Genomic DNA, 17,554 nt, shown 5'->3' with positions numbered 1-17,554 from the left:
AGCAAATGGTAAAGATTCAAGTATATTGGGAATTGTCTTTGTTTATGGTGTTAGATGAAATGTGGGGTGTAGAAACGAAAGGTGAATACGAGAGATGAACTGCTTGGTGGCATCATTGAAGCTGCTGCTCTCATTAGGGAACGTACAGAAGCACTCGCACAACCAACAGTACATGTCCTACCTAGAGTGCGCATATCCAATGAAGCTGACGGTGGGATATTCTAGAATTTATTGTCAACTGTAAAACACGTGTAATGTGACATGCACAAGAGGGCTTAAGGTGAATCTGTTACAAAAAATTATATTTTTCAATTGACACTTTGTAAAATATGTTGTAACATTTACTTCCTGTTATACATCTGTACATGTGTAAACCCGATATTTTATTGAACAGCACTGAAGCTGAATATGAAGCTATACTATCTCGGAAACTATTCCTGAATATTCCATATGAATATTTCGCCTTCAAATGATCGTTCTTCTGATATACCTGAAAAGTCTACATACCTGCCCAGAAACCCTGTACCCAAAGGGTTTGCAGATTAATTTTTTTCGTGTTTACACATTTAGTACTTGGTTGTGTGGACCAATGCCTGAAGCTATTTGAAGAAATAATAATATGAGGGACGTTCAGTGTGTAATGCAACAGATATTTCTGAAGGCAGGTTGGTTTGATTTACCATTCCAGTGCAGGATATTGTTTCCCTCTCTTTTGGATACGAAACTCTATTATTCAGCATAATCTCGGTCCGATGAGACGGCCTTATGCCTCCCTACCACGCTGACCTGTATGCCCGCACGGTACCACCTGCTGGTCCACGTCGGAGCCAACGTCTTGTAGCATCATCCACGTACTGCTTCCCGCGGAGTCCGTTTCTCTTTCGACCAGAGACATGGAACTCGGAAAGTGCGAGATCCAGGCTGTAGGGTGAATGACGAAGAACAATCCAGTGAACTATTGTGAGTTCCTGTTGGATGTGCAGACTTGTGTGAGGTGTTCTGTTGTTATGGAGAAGGAGACAGTCATTTGCATTTTTGTGGCAACACACTGAAGTCGTTCCTTCAGTGTCATGAGGGCACCAGGGTAAACTTCAGAGTTGATCGTTGCACCATGAGAGGGTATATCAAAGTGTCCACACTACGAACAGAGGTGTCCAGCTCTGCAGCGAGGTGGCTGTCTGTGATCTGTCGATCACCTCGAATGAAAATGTCGACACGTTCCAACACTGCAGGAGTCACAGCCGTGTGCAACGAACCGGAGCGCCTGAGATCGGTCAGGTTTGCACGACTCTGTTGCAGTGATCACAGACACCCTCCTACGCCTCCGCAGACATTCTGCAAGCGCTTATGAATATCTGCGATACTCTGGTTTTCCACCAAAAGAAACGTATTGACAGCGCTCTGCTTTGAACGCACCTGCATTACAGAGGGCTACATATAGCGCCACCACAGATCGGAACTTCATGAAACTACAGAAGCTGAAGCGGGGTATTCCACGATGTCCCCCAGCAAAGTCTTCTTCATGTTTTCAACAGAAACGGACAGAGAAAAAAAATGTGTTACATTAATTATTGAACGCCCCTTGTAGAACGATACCTTTATTTCGAATGTGGAGCTTACTCCACCGACGTTATGTAGCTTTACAAAACCGTCGTCAGCAAACAATTTGTTTGGAACAAATGCTGCTATTTATTTATTTACATACAACTGCGGTCAACCGATTGTGGTTATGAATGAAACAAAGTTCCAGGCTCTAAAAGCTACTCGTTAAAGATGAAGCCTGCAGGACACAAATGCGTCTGTCCGTAGCGTTCCACAGAAGTCGTCCATCGGACAGACAGATCTGTTTGCGCTTCGGCAGAGAGGAATATGGACTGCGATCTGGCGATAACGAGCTGCCCTTGCCGGAGCTACGCGGGCCGCCTGTCCTCTGGAGGCGAACAGCCGCTGAGGCGCGCCACTTGCTGTCAGGATGGAGCGGTACGCAGGTCGCGTCGCCCTGGTGACGGGCGCCAACTCCGGCATCGGCGCCGCCACCGCACGGGCGCTGCTCAGGAGGGGGCTCGAGGTCGTCGGCCTCGACAAGAGGATCGACAGGGTCCAGGTAGTTAACTAACCACCAGCCTCGGTACAGCATCTGAAAATCGGACAGGTTCGAAAACTGCGCCAGTATTTCTGTTCGAAGTGTTATTTAGCTAATTGAAACAGAAATAGCGTGGGTTTCAGTGCCATAGAGAAATGAATGTGATGTATTAAGAGTAAGGTATTACTTTTTTCTATTTTTAGCTCAGTCACTTTTTTATGACACAATCGTAACTGGTTTTCAGCCTTCATAGGTCATCCTCAAATGCTACTTTTTTTGGGTCATCAGTCTTCTGACTGGTTTGATGCGGCCCGCCACGAATTCCTCTCCTGTGCCAAACTCTTCATCTCAGAGTAATAATTGGGGACGTAGGTCTTCATTACCTTACCATTTAACCTAATTTTCAACATTCATCCGTAGCTCCACATCTCAAATGCTTCTATTCTCTTCGGTTCCGGGTTTCCCACAGCCCATGCTTCGCTACCACACAATGTTGTGCTCCAAATGTACTTTCTGAGAAATTCCTTCAACAGATTAAGGCCCTTTTTACCGGTGCTAGTCTGCTTTTGATGTCCACCTTGTCGCGTCCGACACTAATTATGTTGTTGCCTAGGAAGAGGAATCCGTTAACTTCATCTGCTTCGTGACCATAGGTCCTGATGTGAGGTTTCTCGCTGTTCTCATTTCTGCTACTTCTCATTACATTCGTCTTTCTACGATTTACTCTCAAACCATATTCTGTACTAATTAGACTATTAATTCAGTTCAGAAGATCATGTAGTTCATCTTCACTTCCACTTAAGATAGTAATGTCATCAGCAAATCGTGTCATTGATATCACTTCACCTTGTGTTTTAATTCCACTCCTGAACCTTTCTTTTATTTCCATCATTGCTTCCTCGATGTACAGATTGAAGAGTAGGGGCGAAAGGCTACAGCCTTGTCTTACACCCTTCTTAATACGAGCACTTCGTTCTTGGTCGTCCACTGTTATTATTCCCTCCTGGGTCTTGTACGTACTGTATATTAACCATCCCTCCCTATAGCTTGCCCCTGTTTTTCTCAGAATTTCGACCATCTTGCACCATTTTATATTCTCCAACGCATTTTCCAGGTCGACAAATCCTATGAACGTATCTCGATTTTTCTTTAGTCTTGCATTCATTTGCAACCGACATGTCAGGATTGCCTGTCTGGTGCCTTTACCTTTTTCTAAAGCCATGAGCTGTTAACCTGATTGTGCGATAATTCTCGTACTTCTCAGCTCTTGCAGTCTTCGGAACTGTGTGGATGATATTCTTTCGAAAGTCAAATGGTATGTCGTCAGACTACTCATACATTCTACACACCAACCTGAATAGTCGTTTTGTTGCCAGTTCCGCCAAGGATTTTAGAAATTCTCTTGGAATGATATCTATCCGTTCCGCCTTATTTGATCTTAAGTCCTCCAAAGCTCTCTTGAATTCTGATTTTAATCTCTTCTAAATCCACTGGTGTTTCATTTTCTACCACAACAGATATACCTTCCCCTTCATAGAGGCCTTCAATGTACTCTTTCCAACTATCTTCTCACTCGTCTGCATTTAACAGTGGAATTCCCGTTGCACTCTCAATCTTACCACACTTGCTATTAATTTCACCGTAGGCTGTTTTGATTTTCCTGCTGCGTCAGTCCTTCCGACCATCATTTCTTTTTCGATTTCTTCACGTTTTTCATGCAGCCATTTCGTCTTACCTTCATTCCTCAGCAATTTGTATTTCCTGAATTTCCCTGCACACTGCACTTCCTATTTGTTTCATTCCTCTGCAACTTGTATTTCTTTATTCCTGAATTTCCCTGAGCACTCCTGTACTTCTTTCTTTTACCGATCAACTGAAGTAGTGTTTTTTCGGAGTTATTTCATTTGAACCAATGTTTTTCTATCCAACTTCTATCATTGCTCTTATTAGAGATGATGTCCATTACTCTTCAACTGTACTGCCTACTGAGCTATTCCTTATTGTTGTATCTACAGCCATAGAGAACTTAGCGTAGCTTGTCTTTCCTTATTACTCTCGTATCCCACTTCTTTGCTTATTGATTCTTCCTCACTAATCTCTTACACTTCAGCCTACTCTCGATCACCACTGCATTCTGATCTGAGTCTATATCAACTCAGTCGAGTATCTGATTTCAGAATCTCTGCATGTCTATGATTTAATCGAACAATATTCCCGTATCACTCAGACTTCTCCAAGAATACTTCCACCTCTTGTGATTCTTGAACAGAGTATTTACTATTACTAGCTGAAACTTATAACAGAACTAAATCAATCTTTCTAATCTCTCAATCCTTGTCCCGCGCCCTTATTCTCCTTCCCTTAGAACTGTATTCCAGTCCCCGATTACTATTATATTTTCATCTCCCTATTCATACTGTATTAGCCGCTCAATACCCTTATAGACTTTCTCTGTCTCTTAATATTCAGTCTGCGACGTCGGCATTTATACCTGAACTATCGTTGGTGTTGGTTTGCTGTCGATTCTCATACAAACAAATCTATCAGGGAAATGTTCACAGTAACACACTCTCTTCCCTTCGTTCAATTTGAAATGAATCCTACTCCCGTTTCACCATTTGTCGCTGCTGGCGATATTACCCTATACTCATCTAATCATAAATCCTAGTCTTCTTTCCATTTCTCTTCACTGAACTCTACTATGTCTATAGTGAGCCTTTGAATTTCTCTTCTCAGATTTTCTAGCTTCCCGACCACGTTCAGGCTCCTGACAAACCCACGTCCCGACTCGTAGGACGCTATCCTTTCGTTGGTTATTTAACCTTTTTCTCATGGTCACCTCCCCGTTGGCAGTCCACTCCCAGAGATCCGAATGGGTGACTGTTCCTGAATCTTTTGTCAATGGAGAGATCTTCATGAAAATTTTTCACTTACAGGCTACGTATCTCCTGGATACACGTTATGTGTCTTTAATGCAGTGATTTCCATTGCCTTCTGCATTGTTGATTGCGTTTACTTAAACTTATGGGCTGACTTTTTTCTGGTTCATACACATTTTATCTTTATCTGTTATTACTTTTATATTGTAATTTCATGTACTGACACGTTCCATGACCTTGGACGTTTGATATTGTTGTTTCTTCCGCCCTTAGGGGCAGTTTCCTAAACCGAGGACAAGAGAGTGGCCTTAACCTCAGTCCGCTCCATCGCCCTCTTTGACAAGGCCGTTGGCAGAAAGAGGGTGATTCTTATGTCGGAAGTCTTCGCCCGCCAATGATGGTTATTAATCAATATTTAAGTAGTTTCGTGTTTCGAACTTGGGACCGAAGACGTCAATCAAATCAATAATCAAAGACGATACCCCTCGACCACTTGTACATCAGTGCTGCTATGGACAATACGTAAGGTTACAGTAAGACCTGAAACAAGTGCTATTTTTTCATTTGGTTTACTTGTGAGCTTAGTAAAGTGCTATAACAATGTATATGAGCGGCATTTGATGGACAAGTGCCCATCACCGTCTCCACAAACGGGATGTTGTTTCTTCCAAAATGTATTAACAGTTCTTGCTGCTAACAAGTGAGTCCGACTGTAGGACTGTAACACTGTAAGCACTATTGTCTGAACTTGTCATGTTCTCAGAGATTCAAAACACACTATCTAATGTCGGCAAGCAAACAAACCAAGACTTACCTTAATGTTGCGTTTGGCTTCTATATTCACACTAGCGAAATCCTTCAATAGAGTCCAGATATTCATTACCGGAATGACAGCGTCGACCTCCGTGGATTCTCATTTATTTTCACGAAGCATCTTGGTGATACCCACGTGTTGCTCGAGCCTGTAGTAACAAATCACACAGACGACCTTTGAGTTGCTCCGACATTTTCCTTTAATCCGAACTTTTGGAGACCCAAATTACTCAAGAATGGGTCGCACAAGTGTTCTATTCGCGGTCTCCTCCATATCTGAGCCAAATTTTCATCAGAATTCTTCCAATAAATTTAAATCGATAATTCGTCTTCCCTACTGCCGACACTACTTGCTCCTTTCATTTCATGTAGCTTTGCAATGTTACACGTAGACATACAGAGCGTAACGGGTGTAATTTATTTTATTTTTATTTACACGTCAAGTTCTATAGGACCAAGGTCATGGAACGTGTCAGTACTTGAAATTACAACATAGAGGTAATAACAGATAAAAATCAAAAGTTTATGAACCAGAAAAATGTCAGCCCAAAAGTTAAAGTAGACGCGATCAACAATTCAACCAGAATGAGTTTAATTTTTAAAGGAATTCCTCGACAGAGTAGAAGGGGTGACCCATGAGGAAACTCTTTAGTTTTGATTTGAATGCGCGTGTATTAGTGCGAAGATTTTTTAATTCCAGTGGTAGCTTATTGAAAATGGATGCAGCAGTATACTGCACACCTTTCTGCACAGGAGTCAAGGAAGTCCGATCCAAATGCAGGTTTGATTTCTGACATGTATTAACTAAGTGAAAGTTGCTTATTCCTGAGAATAATATATATATATATATATATATATATATATATATATATATATATATATATATATCGTGAACAGGGGTCGACAAGGGGATCGTGAACTTACACCACTTATTGCCCGATCTCTCCCGTTTCTGAGCCAAAAATATCATTTTAGAATGGGAAGAGTTTCCCCAAAATATAATACCATACGACATAAGCAAATGAATATAAGCAAAGTAGACTAATTTTCGTGTCGAACGATCACTCACTTCAGATACCGTTCGAATAGTAAAAATGGCAGTATTAAGTCTCTGAACAAGATCCTGAGCGTGGGCTTTCCATCACAGTGTACTATCTATCTGAACACCTAGAAATCTGAACTGCCCAGTTTCACTAATCATATGCCCATTCTGTGAAATTAAAACGTCGGGTTTTGTTGAATTGTGTTAGAAGATGTAAAAACTGAGTCTTACTGTGATATAGCGTTAGCTTATTTTCTACAAGCCATGAACCTAGGTCATGGACTGCACTGTATGAAACCGAGCCAATGTTGCACATAACATACTTTACTACCAAGCTAGTGTCATCAGCAAACAGAAATGTTTTAGATTTACCCTTAATGCCAGAGGGCATATCATTTATATAAATAAGGAATAGGAGTGGCCCCAACACTGATCGCTGGGGCACCGCCCACTTGACTGTACCCCACTCAAACCCCACATCACAGCCATTCTCAACATTGTGAATAATAATCTTTTGCTGTCTATTGCTAAAGTAAGAGGTGAAACAAGTGTGAGCTACTCCCAATATTACGTAATGGGACAACGTCTGCAGCAATATTTTGTGATCAACACAATCAAACGCCTTAGTTAAATCAAAGAAATATGCCTAGCGTTCTAAACCTTCTGTTTAACTCATCCAGTACCTCACAGAGTGAGAAAACATTGCAAAGTGCGAAATTATTTAAGTGGAGCTCCGATACCCCAATAATCTACAAGCAGTTCGCTAACTTTGTCTCTAATACCTCTTATATTTTGATGAAATATACTAATTCCTTCTCTATTTGGAAATATGACGTCCTCTGAAGGTGAGCCCTTAGTTAGAGGGACTTGCTTTAAGTAAGTTCAGATATTTCTACTGGTTGCTGAGGACAGCGTACTGAACAATATTACGTCTTTACTTATGTCACTGCAGACTAGTCAGCACAAGTCGTATATCTTTTAGTTGCTTAGTACCTCCAAGTACATGAGGCAAGAGAAAGCACTGAATGACCGTCTTTCCCCTGGGCAGCAAGTCGGGTGTGAGGCGTGGAGGTGTGGTCGCAAAACGCTTAGTGCATACTGACAGGCATAGTCCTCTTAGTGGTGCAGCATTGTCATGCAGAAAGCCTCAGGTCGTAAAGCTTCTGATGTGTTTGCGGGAAGACTGTTACACGCAGAGAAACAACAACCAGCACGCTGATGTGTGTACACTTCAAGGCCCCACGTGTAACACCTGTTACAGCCTGTATAATCGTCACGTCTGTGTCCTTCAGCACAACACTACCAATGAACCGAACAGTACAGGAGTGTTTGTCCTACTCATCCGCATTAACTGACACCTTTCTACATTTGCATCAAGCTGTCATTCATCATACCAAATTGAAATTATCTCCGACTCATCCTGTAGCCTCTAACACACTCTACGAAAACACTGTCCATTACACTGCAGTATAGTCAGAAAACCGTTGCCTTACCCATCACATCGTTTATCCATATATAGAGAATAAGACAGGTTTCATCACTCGTCCCTGGCATATTCGAGATAATAACCTCGTCTCATTTGCACTCTGGAACAACGCACTACGTACTGTTCCATATGGTAGGACCTTCTTTAAACCACAATAGAGCGCTGTGTGGCAATGTGTGGAATTCATTCTGGAAATCTAAAAAAATTGAATTTGCCTGTTGCCCTTCATCAATGGTTCGCAGGTTTTCATACAAGAAAAGGACAAGCATTTTTCACGAGCGGTGCATTCTAAATCTGTGCTGATTTGGGACAGAAACTTTTGTGTCCACAGGAGATTTATTATTTTCCTCGATAGCGTTAGGGATCCGTTCATATACTCCTCTTACACGCACGAGTCACCTGCGCTTTTTTCCACTCAGTTGAGACTTCACTCTGAGCCGGAGATTATGCAGGCTGGTTACGGGTTCAGTGCCAAAGAGTACTCCCCGTAACACAGAATACTGCATTCCATACGGACCCGGTGACTGATTTCTTTTCAGTTTTTTCAGATGCTTCTCTATATCAGAGATGACTATAACTATGTTTCTCGTACTGGGGTATGTGTGGCGGTTAAACGACGATGTCTGTGCTATATTCCTACGTGAATGATTTTTTAAACGCGAAATTTAAAATTACTGTTCCTATTACTGTCTTCTGTTGTCACACCAGACTGGACTGTTCGATGAGTTACTAGATAGAAGCCTTTGACTCAGTTACTAATTTTATGCACTGCCAGAATTTTCTCCAGGCCTCGTCAAGATCTGCTAACGTATGGAGGTGAATTTGTGTTAGTCTGCTAAGTGACATGTGACAATAACTGGTCGCTGGGGTCTTCGCAGTACATGCTCAGCGAATGTGGGGTCATCATTCTGCGACCTCCTGTTGATTTCATGTTCTGCCAGCCAAACTGCTATTCCTTTGCTTGATTGCTATCCCTCTGCCTGACTGGCCAATATAGAACTTATCATACTGAGGACAAGTAATTTTTTACATCCCACTTTACCTGTCCTAGCTATGGTACTGTACACCGCTCCTGCAGTCAATGCAAAGAGCACCAGAGCGAATAGAACAGGGGTTGAATTTTCGGTTCTTGTTTACGATGAAAGGTGATATCTACCAGCACAGGGCTGTAGCTATTGATTGTGACAAGAAATTTGTGCCTCAGCCTAGATGAGTAACTTCCTTTCCAGTTTTACGATATTGCAGTGCCTGTGTTGATAAGAAGAACGATGCAATGTACTTCCGGACATACATGCATGTCAGGCATTGTGTTATGAAACATACAAAATTTATTCGAATTTGCGAGTGCGAAGAAACATCAGCTTAATAAGGGAATGATGACAGTGAAAATTTGTGCCGACCCGACATTCGAACCTTTACTTCCAGCTTTACATGAGCATTCACGTTAATCGCTTTGGCTATCCGTGAAGGACTCATGACCTGACCTAAACTTCCGTATGTCTTCGTTCCTGCAACAGAACCTGTACTCGTACACACATTATGTAATTCCCGTGCAGGGGAGGGAAGTTTAATTGAATGTCGCTGTCCAGCATTGGGAGATAAATTTGATATTGCAGTGCCTGTCGTGATAAGAAGGAGGATACACTGTCCTTCCGGATATGCATGCATGCAATTCTGAACCTCATGGATAGGGAGTAGCAGCCATCCATATCGCCCCCCCCCTCCCCCCCCCCCACACACACACACACATCCAAGCAGTTTCAGCGTTCAATTTGAGGGCAGGGAACTATTTTTGCAATGTCTTCCTGACGTCCAGAAAGAATTTTAGTCTGTAACAGAGTACGTACTGATCTGAAACGCCTGGCTATTAATGCTTTGTACCAGACTAGTACTCGAACCAACAACCTACGTGCTACACTTGTAACTGCTCTACTAACTGAGGTATTCAGTCGCAGGTCGCAACTCACGCCCCTCCTACAAACCTGTACTTCTATCATAGATTCCACACTTCATAGAACTCCTGCATGCCTTCTTGTAGAACCAGAAAGCCTGGAAAAAAGAATATTGTAGAAAAATGACTTACCCACAGCCTGAATAATTGATCTTGGAATCAATGTAACACTTCAGGAGAGTGTGTGCTTAAACATTACGTCATATTAGAACCGTGTCTGCACACTGGAGTGGGCTTGTAACTAGGGAGGGAACAAATGTGTCAACATCCTACTAAAATTTTGGATGTTGTTAGAAGAGATAACCCCCCCCCCCCCCCCCCGCCCAGGTGAGACACCAGAAGATGGAGTCACTGGACGCTATTGAGAAGCATTATATAACACGTAGTTAAGCCACGTTCTATATTGTAGTGACAGTTGTCACTGTTAGATGTCGGAGATCGCTGAAACACGCGTTAATTCGAAGCGCTCATGTTCGGATGTCCACACGCAGTGCCCTAGCAGGCCAGAGACTCACGCACCACTGGTTGCCGCCGTGTACGCGCGTCTCAGCGATCGCTCCATGTCTGCAGCCAGACTTGGAATTCCAGACAGGAATGTCCAGATGTGGAGGCGTCCAGGGACGAGTGGAATGGTAGGAATTTGGATTTTATCAATATCTCTAGTGCCAACATTTGTCAGTGATTGATATTGAATTTTCTCAAATATCCACGTCAAAATCGGTGAATACCCACAATGAATATGATCACAAAGGCTGCCCAACACATTAGTATTAGTATTAGTTCGCTCTTCACCCGCCTAGAGGGCGGCATGATTTTATCTCGCCTGACTGGTTTCAGAGGCTTAGCGACGGCTTGCGCCTTAAGTCAGGAATGTCATTTCGTTCCCGTCACTGGCTACCTCTGCCAAACACCTGGACATCAAGCAAAGTCGTCCTAGGAAACCAACCACATATTTATCAGTGTAATTACAATTAAATATTACGATCATCGTACCAGTCTGATGACATTTGCCAATGAATAAAGAATTGGAAGCGACTTCTGTTGACGGCTTAGGCTCTGGAAATTTCCATATCTATACAATTGTTATGAGTGGACATAATTTTCCACATAAAACCTTTCCTGCCCCTTACACCAATCGCTGCAATGAAAAATTATGGCCACACACACAGGCTAGGTGTCTCGATTCTCCTCATTTCTAGAAACTTATTTGATTTGAAGTGTCCTAGCCAGTGAGAGTCGAGAATGGACTGTAGGTATTTTCATTCAGCCCTTCTGGGAAGTGCTGCATCTCCTCCACGACTCTTTCAAACAAGTGCTGTAAAACACAGGCCTCCGGCAATATGTGATGATCAAAAGTGTTCCCAGTGTCAAAAGGGATAGAAAGGCATCACCAGTATGTGTTGGTGTACTGTAATAAACGTCACAGTCGATAGTGCCACAAAGAACATGTCAGGATATGCATAGGGGAGCTAATGAGAGGACGTTCTGCGATCCATTTTGCTACAGCTATATTGCCCGCCCTGTTTGTACACTATAGCAGATCCAGTTGAACCCCAGCATTGCTGTACTGTGTAGCTGTTTACGAATTGAGTCTATCATCTCCCTATGTCGACTAGACTCTTCAGCGCATTGAAATTACAATTACCGATGTCAAATCAATCCTCCCCTTACAACTACACATATGTAATTTTCTTACGTGAATAGTAGTCTGATCACTTCCCACTAAAGTCTGGTGATATGTTGGAATATAAGGCACAGTAACTTTACGTTCAACCAGCACTATCATTTATAGGTGTATAGCGACAGAAAAAGTTATATGTCCACACTCGCACCAGTTGGGCGTCATTCTGCGCAATAGCAGACTCCCTCTCCCCTCCCACCGCCCCACGCCATATTGTCATTATCACATATCTGTCAAGGAATAAAGGATGTAATTATAATTAAAAAGCTTCCACAACTTTTTTATTTTCTAGATTTCACCACTTCCACGAAACCCTTTCGTATTTTTTATACTTGTATATCCATCTATCACAGTGGCGTCTTACACGTTCGGACCGCCATGTTAGAGTTTGTGGTAGTGGATTTCAGCTTTATATCATGTTTAAACGCATAGCTATCGTACACCTAACACCAAGATCATACAAATTTCTTGCCTAAGATATCACTGTGAGAGCAATGTACTAGAGTACGTCCATTCGGCGTTAATTTTCAAGAGTCGAGTAAACGGGTAGAGAAACGTTTGCATACCATAATGTTATCGTAAACTTTTCGGAATTTAATTTCCTATTGCTAAAACCGTACCAGTTTAACATTTTGGAGGCGGAACACCTCGAGACGGACCTGATTTAGCTGGCAAAACTAAGTTTGATTCGAAAAAAAAGCACCTGTTACAGCGTCATACAAAGATTTTGTTTGTTACATGTGCGAGAATACCATTACTTCGATCAAGGTTGAAATTATACGAAGCATACTGGACGCTGGGTTCTTTTTTCTTCTCGACAAACTAATTTTTGCCAGCTGCATCGGATCTGCCTCGGGGTGTACCATCTCCAAAATGTTAAACAGGTGCAGTGTTTAGCAAGAGAAATTGTGCTTGGAGCCGATACCAAACACTTTTCCGACCTCGGGGAAGTTCAGTTTGAATTCCGTAGAAATATTGGAACACGTGAGGCAATACTGACCCTACGACTTATCTTAGAAGCTAGATTAAGGAAAGGCAAACCTACGTTTCTAGCATTTGTAGACTTAGAGACAGCTTTTGACGACGCTGACTGGCATACTCTCTTTCAAATTCTGAACGTGGCAGGGGTAAAATCCAGGGAGTGATTGGCTATTTACACTTTGTACGGAAAACAGATGGCAGTTGTAAGAGTCGAGGGACACGAAAGGGAAGCAGTGGTTGGGAAGGGAGTGAGACAGGGTTGTAGCCTCTCCCCGATGTTATTCAATGTGTATATTGAGCAAGCAGTGAAGGAAGAATTCGGAGTAGGTATTAAAATACATGGAGAAGAATTAAAAACTTTGAGGTTCGCTGATGACATTGTAATGCTGTCAGAGACAGCAAAGGACTAGGAAGAGCAGTTGAACGGAATGGATGATATAAGAGAAACATCAACAAAAGCAAAACGAGGATAATGGAATGTAATCGAATTAAGGGGCTCCGGAACGCCCTATACTTGCAATGTTAAAATAACGCTTATAAATTACATCTTTCCTCACAAAGTATTTGAGGTAGGAAGTTGAACTTTTTACAGATTATTTATTGGAATATGGGCTACAAAATTTTAGTTCAGTTATTAAAGATGATTTTTTTTCAATTGTAATGAAAATTCACAACATTTTTTGCAATTTTTTATTTATATATTCCAAAATATACAGTTTTTTGGAAAAAGGCTGTGTTAAATTATGCAGAAGGTACTGTGTAACATTTACTGAAAGTTTGAAACAAGTATGTTTGGAAGATCCTTAGAAAACATGTAATTAGTATGAGAAAATAAAAGTTTTGGGAATCGAGCGACAAAGATTGGATTAACTTTTTAGTGCATTCCAGGTCCAGAGGATGGATTATCTTCATCCTCTGCAAACTCCTCCTCCAGCTTCCTCTTGTTCCTCCTCCTGTTTACTCTTGCTTGTATTTCTAGACTCTTTACAGCCCTGTCTGCAGCCCGAAGGCGTTCTTTGTCTAAAGCAAGCATCGCTCGTACCATGTTAGAACCTACACTCCTGGAAATTGAAATAAGAACACCGTGAATTCATTGTCCCAGGAAGGGGAAACTTTATTGACACATTCCTGGGGTCAGATACATCACATGATCACACTGACAGAACCACAGGCACATAGACCCAGGCAACAGAGCATGCACAATGTCGGCACTAGTACAGTGTATATCCACCTTTCGCAGCAATGCACGCTGCTATTCTCCCATGGAGACGATCGTAATGCTGGATGTAGTCCTGTGGAACGGCTTGCCATGCAATTTCCACCTGGCGCCTCAGTTGGACCAGCTTTCGTGCTGGACGTGCAGACCGCGTGAGACGACGCTTCATCCAGTCCCACACATGCTCTATGGGGGACAGATCCGGAGATCTTGCTGGCCAGGGTAGTTGACTTACACATTCTAGAGCACGTTGGGTGGCACGGGATACATGCGGACGTGCATTGTCCTGTTGGAACAGCAAGTTCCCTTGCCGGTCTAGGAATGGTAGAACGATGGGTTCGATGACGGTTTGGATGTACCGTGCACTATTCAGTGTCCCCTCGACGATCACCAGTGGTGTACGGCCAGTGTAGGAGATCGCTCCCCACACCATGATGCCGGGTGTTGGCCCTGTGTGCCTCGGTCGTATGCAGTCCTGATTGTGGCGCTCACCTGCACGGCGCCAAACACGCATACGACCATCATTGGCACCAAGGCAGAAGCGACTCTCATCGCTGAAGACGACACGTCTCCATTCACGCCTGTCGCGACACCACTGGAGGCGGGCTGCACGATGTTGGGGCGTGAGCGGAAGACGGCCTAACGGTGTGCGGGACCGTAGCCCAGCTTCATGGAGACGGTTGCGAATGGTCCTCGCCGATACCCCAGGAGCAACAGTGTCCCTAATTTGCTGGGAAGTGGCGGTGCGGTCCCCTACGGCACTGCGTAGGATCCTACGGTCTTGGCGTGCATCCGTGCGTCGCTGCGGTCCGGTCCCAGGTCGACGGGCACGTGCCCCTTCCGCCGACCACTGGCGATAACATGTACTGTGGAGACCTCACGCCCCACGTGTTGAGCAATTCGGCGGTACGTCCACCCGGCCTCCCGCATGCCCACTATACGCCCTCGCTCAAAGTCCGTCAACTGCACATACGGTTCACGTCCACGCTGTCGAGGCATGCTACCAGTGTTAAAGACTGCGATGGAGCTCCGTATGCCACGGCAAACTGGCTGACACTGACGGCGGTGGTGCACAAATGCTGCGCAGCTAGCGCCATTCGACGGCCAACACCGCGGTTCCTGGTGTGTCCGCTGTGCCGTGCGTGTGATCATTGCTTGTACAGCCCTCTCGCAGTGTCCGGAGCAAGTATGGTGGGTCTGACACACCGGTGTCAATGTGTTCTTTTTTCCATTTCCAGGAGTGTATCTTCATTCCCATATTTCTAAATACCTTGCACCTTACAATGTTGCCATCATTGAAAGTCGCAACAGCATCAAACACACCAAAGTGAATTGTTTCTATTCCAACAAATACAGTCTTGGGGATTCTCGACCATATAACACTATTTACACTTTCATTGGGGTTTTCAGTTTTTCCGTGAATACACTTTTTCAACAGTTCAGGTGCTGCTAAGTCTCTGAAAATAGGTTTTATCACCTCCATTATTGCATGAGGCAGACTATGCTTATGAGTGTACACTTCACCAGTTAGCAATCCTTTGTTATATTTACACCAACTGTCTTCTTCTTTGGGACACAAGGTTTGTTGGGGATTTTCATCGTCTTTATTGTTTACAGTAATAACACATACCTTTGGCTTTCCAACATTTCTCCTTTTCTTAAAAGCCTTCAGAGGATTTCTAATAACTTTACTTTTACTCATTATTATACTTCAACAAAACAGAGACTCAAGAAACAGAATTAATTACGAATATTTTCGAGATAACGACAGAGTAAATAAACATGAAACAATCGACAATCACACCAGCGATATATATTGAACCATCACAGGTTAGCCACAACACATACTTTATCTCACATCACTAAAATGTACCTGATGAACACGGACGTTAATAATAACACCATTTGACAGCAGTTTAACAGCGCCACAGTAGGTCACGCCCATGTAGAACACATTTCAAAAAAAATTAAAAATAGTTGTAGTCTTCGGAATTGAATAGATTATATATCTATTAAAAGGTAATAGTCTGCAGATTCAGAAAAAGCAAAAAAGTAAAAATTGAACTTCTCATGATTTTGAGCCTTTCCGGAGCCCCTTAAGTCGGGTGATGCTGAGGGAATTAAATTAGGAAATGAGACACTTAAAGCAGTAAAAGAGTTTTGCTATTTGGGGAGCAAAATAACTGATGATGGTCGAAGTAGAGAGGATATAAAATGTAGACTGGCAATGGCAAGGAAAGCGTTTCTGAAGAAGAGTAATTTGTTAACATCGAGTATAGATTGAAGTGTCAGGAAGTCGTTTCTGAAAGTATTTGTATGGAGCGTAGCCTTGTATGGAAGTGAAACATGGAAGATAAATAGTTTGGATAAGAATAGAATAGAAGCTTTTGACATGTGGTGCTACAGAAGAATGCTGAAGATTAGATGGGTAGATCACATAACTAATGAGGAGGTATTGAATAGGATTGGGGAGACGAGAAGTTTGTGGCACAACTTGACTAGAAGAAGGGATCGGTTGGTAGGACATGTTCTGAGGCATCAAGGGATCACCAATTTATTATTGGAGGGCAGCGTGTTAGGTAAAAATTGTAGAGGGAGACCAAGAGATGAATATACTTAGCAGATTCAGAAGGATGTAGGCTGCAGTAGTTACTGGGAGATGAAGAAGCTTGCACAGGATAGAGTAGCATGGAGAGCTGCATCAAACCAGTCTCAGGACTGATGACCACAACAACAACAACACATGTAAACATTTCTCTACCGGTTTACTTGGCTCTTCAGAATTAACCCCGAATGGACGTACTGTAGTATATAGCGCTCGCAATGATGTCTTAGACGAGAAATATGTATGATCTGGATGTTACGTCTACTATGGTTATGTGTTTAAACATGATATAAGGTTCAAATACAGTAACACGAACTCCAAGATGACGGTCCGAATACATAAGACGCCATTATGCTGGCTTGATTTACAAGTAACAAATGTACGAAACGGTTTCATGGAAGTGGCAAACTGAAATCAGCGTTTGGCGTCATTGATCGGTAGGCCCCTTGCGTAGCAGGTCCAGTCGCCTTGGTGCAGGTCTCATTACATTCGACGCCACATTGGGCGACCTGCGCGGCGGCTGGGGATGAAATGATGATGAAGACAACACAACACGAAGTCCCTGAGCGGAGAAAATCTCCGACCCAGACGAGAATCGAACCCAAGCCCGTAGAACGGCAAGCCGTCACGCTGACCACTCAGCTATCGGGGCGGACATGGAATTGGCGAAAACGAGGAAATACGAGGTGCATTGAAATGAAACCTGGTCATTGCGTCTACCTCTGCCTTACACGGAAGGTGGGACTATGTAATTGCGGGTACGGTGGCGCTATCTATTGGTAGAGAGACTGACGCATGGTCACCGTTTGACGTTGCG

At 43.1% G+C, this 17,554-nt stretch overlaps 1 pseudogene; it reads left to right on the top strand.

Moving 5' to 3' along the window:
- Positions 1 to 1,972: 1,972 nt before the first annotated feature.
- The window catches only part of LOC126235584 (dehydrogenase/reductase SDR family member 11-like), a 49,659-nt pseudogene continuing 34,077 nt past the window's right edge, over positions 1,973 to 17,554 (top strand).

The sequence above is a fragment of the Schistocerca nitens genome, chromosome 2 (assembly GCF_023898315.1).
Source record: "Schistocerca nitens isolate TAMUIC-IGC-003100 chromosome 2, iqSchNite1.1, whole genome shotgun sequence".
Classification (NCBI taxonomy): domain Eukaryota; kingdom Metazoa; phylum Arthropoda; class Insecta; order Orthoptera; family Acrididae; genus Schistocerca; species Schistocerca nitens.
This window is presented reverse-complemented; position numbering and strand designations above follow the sequence as displayed.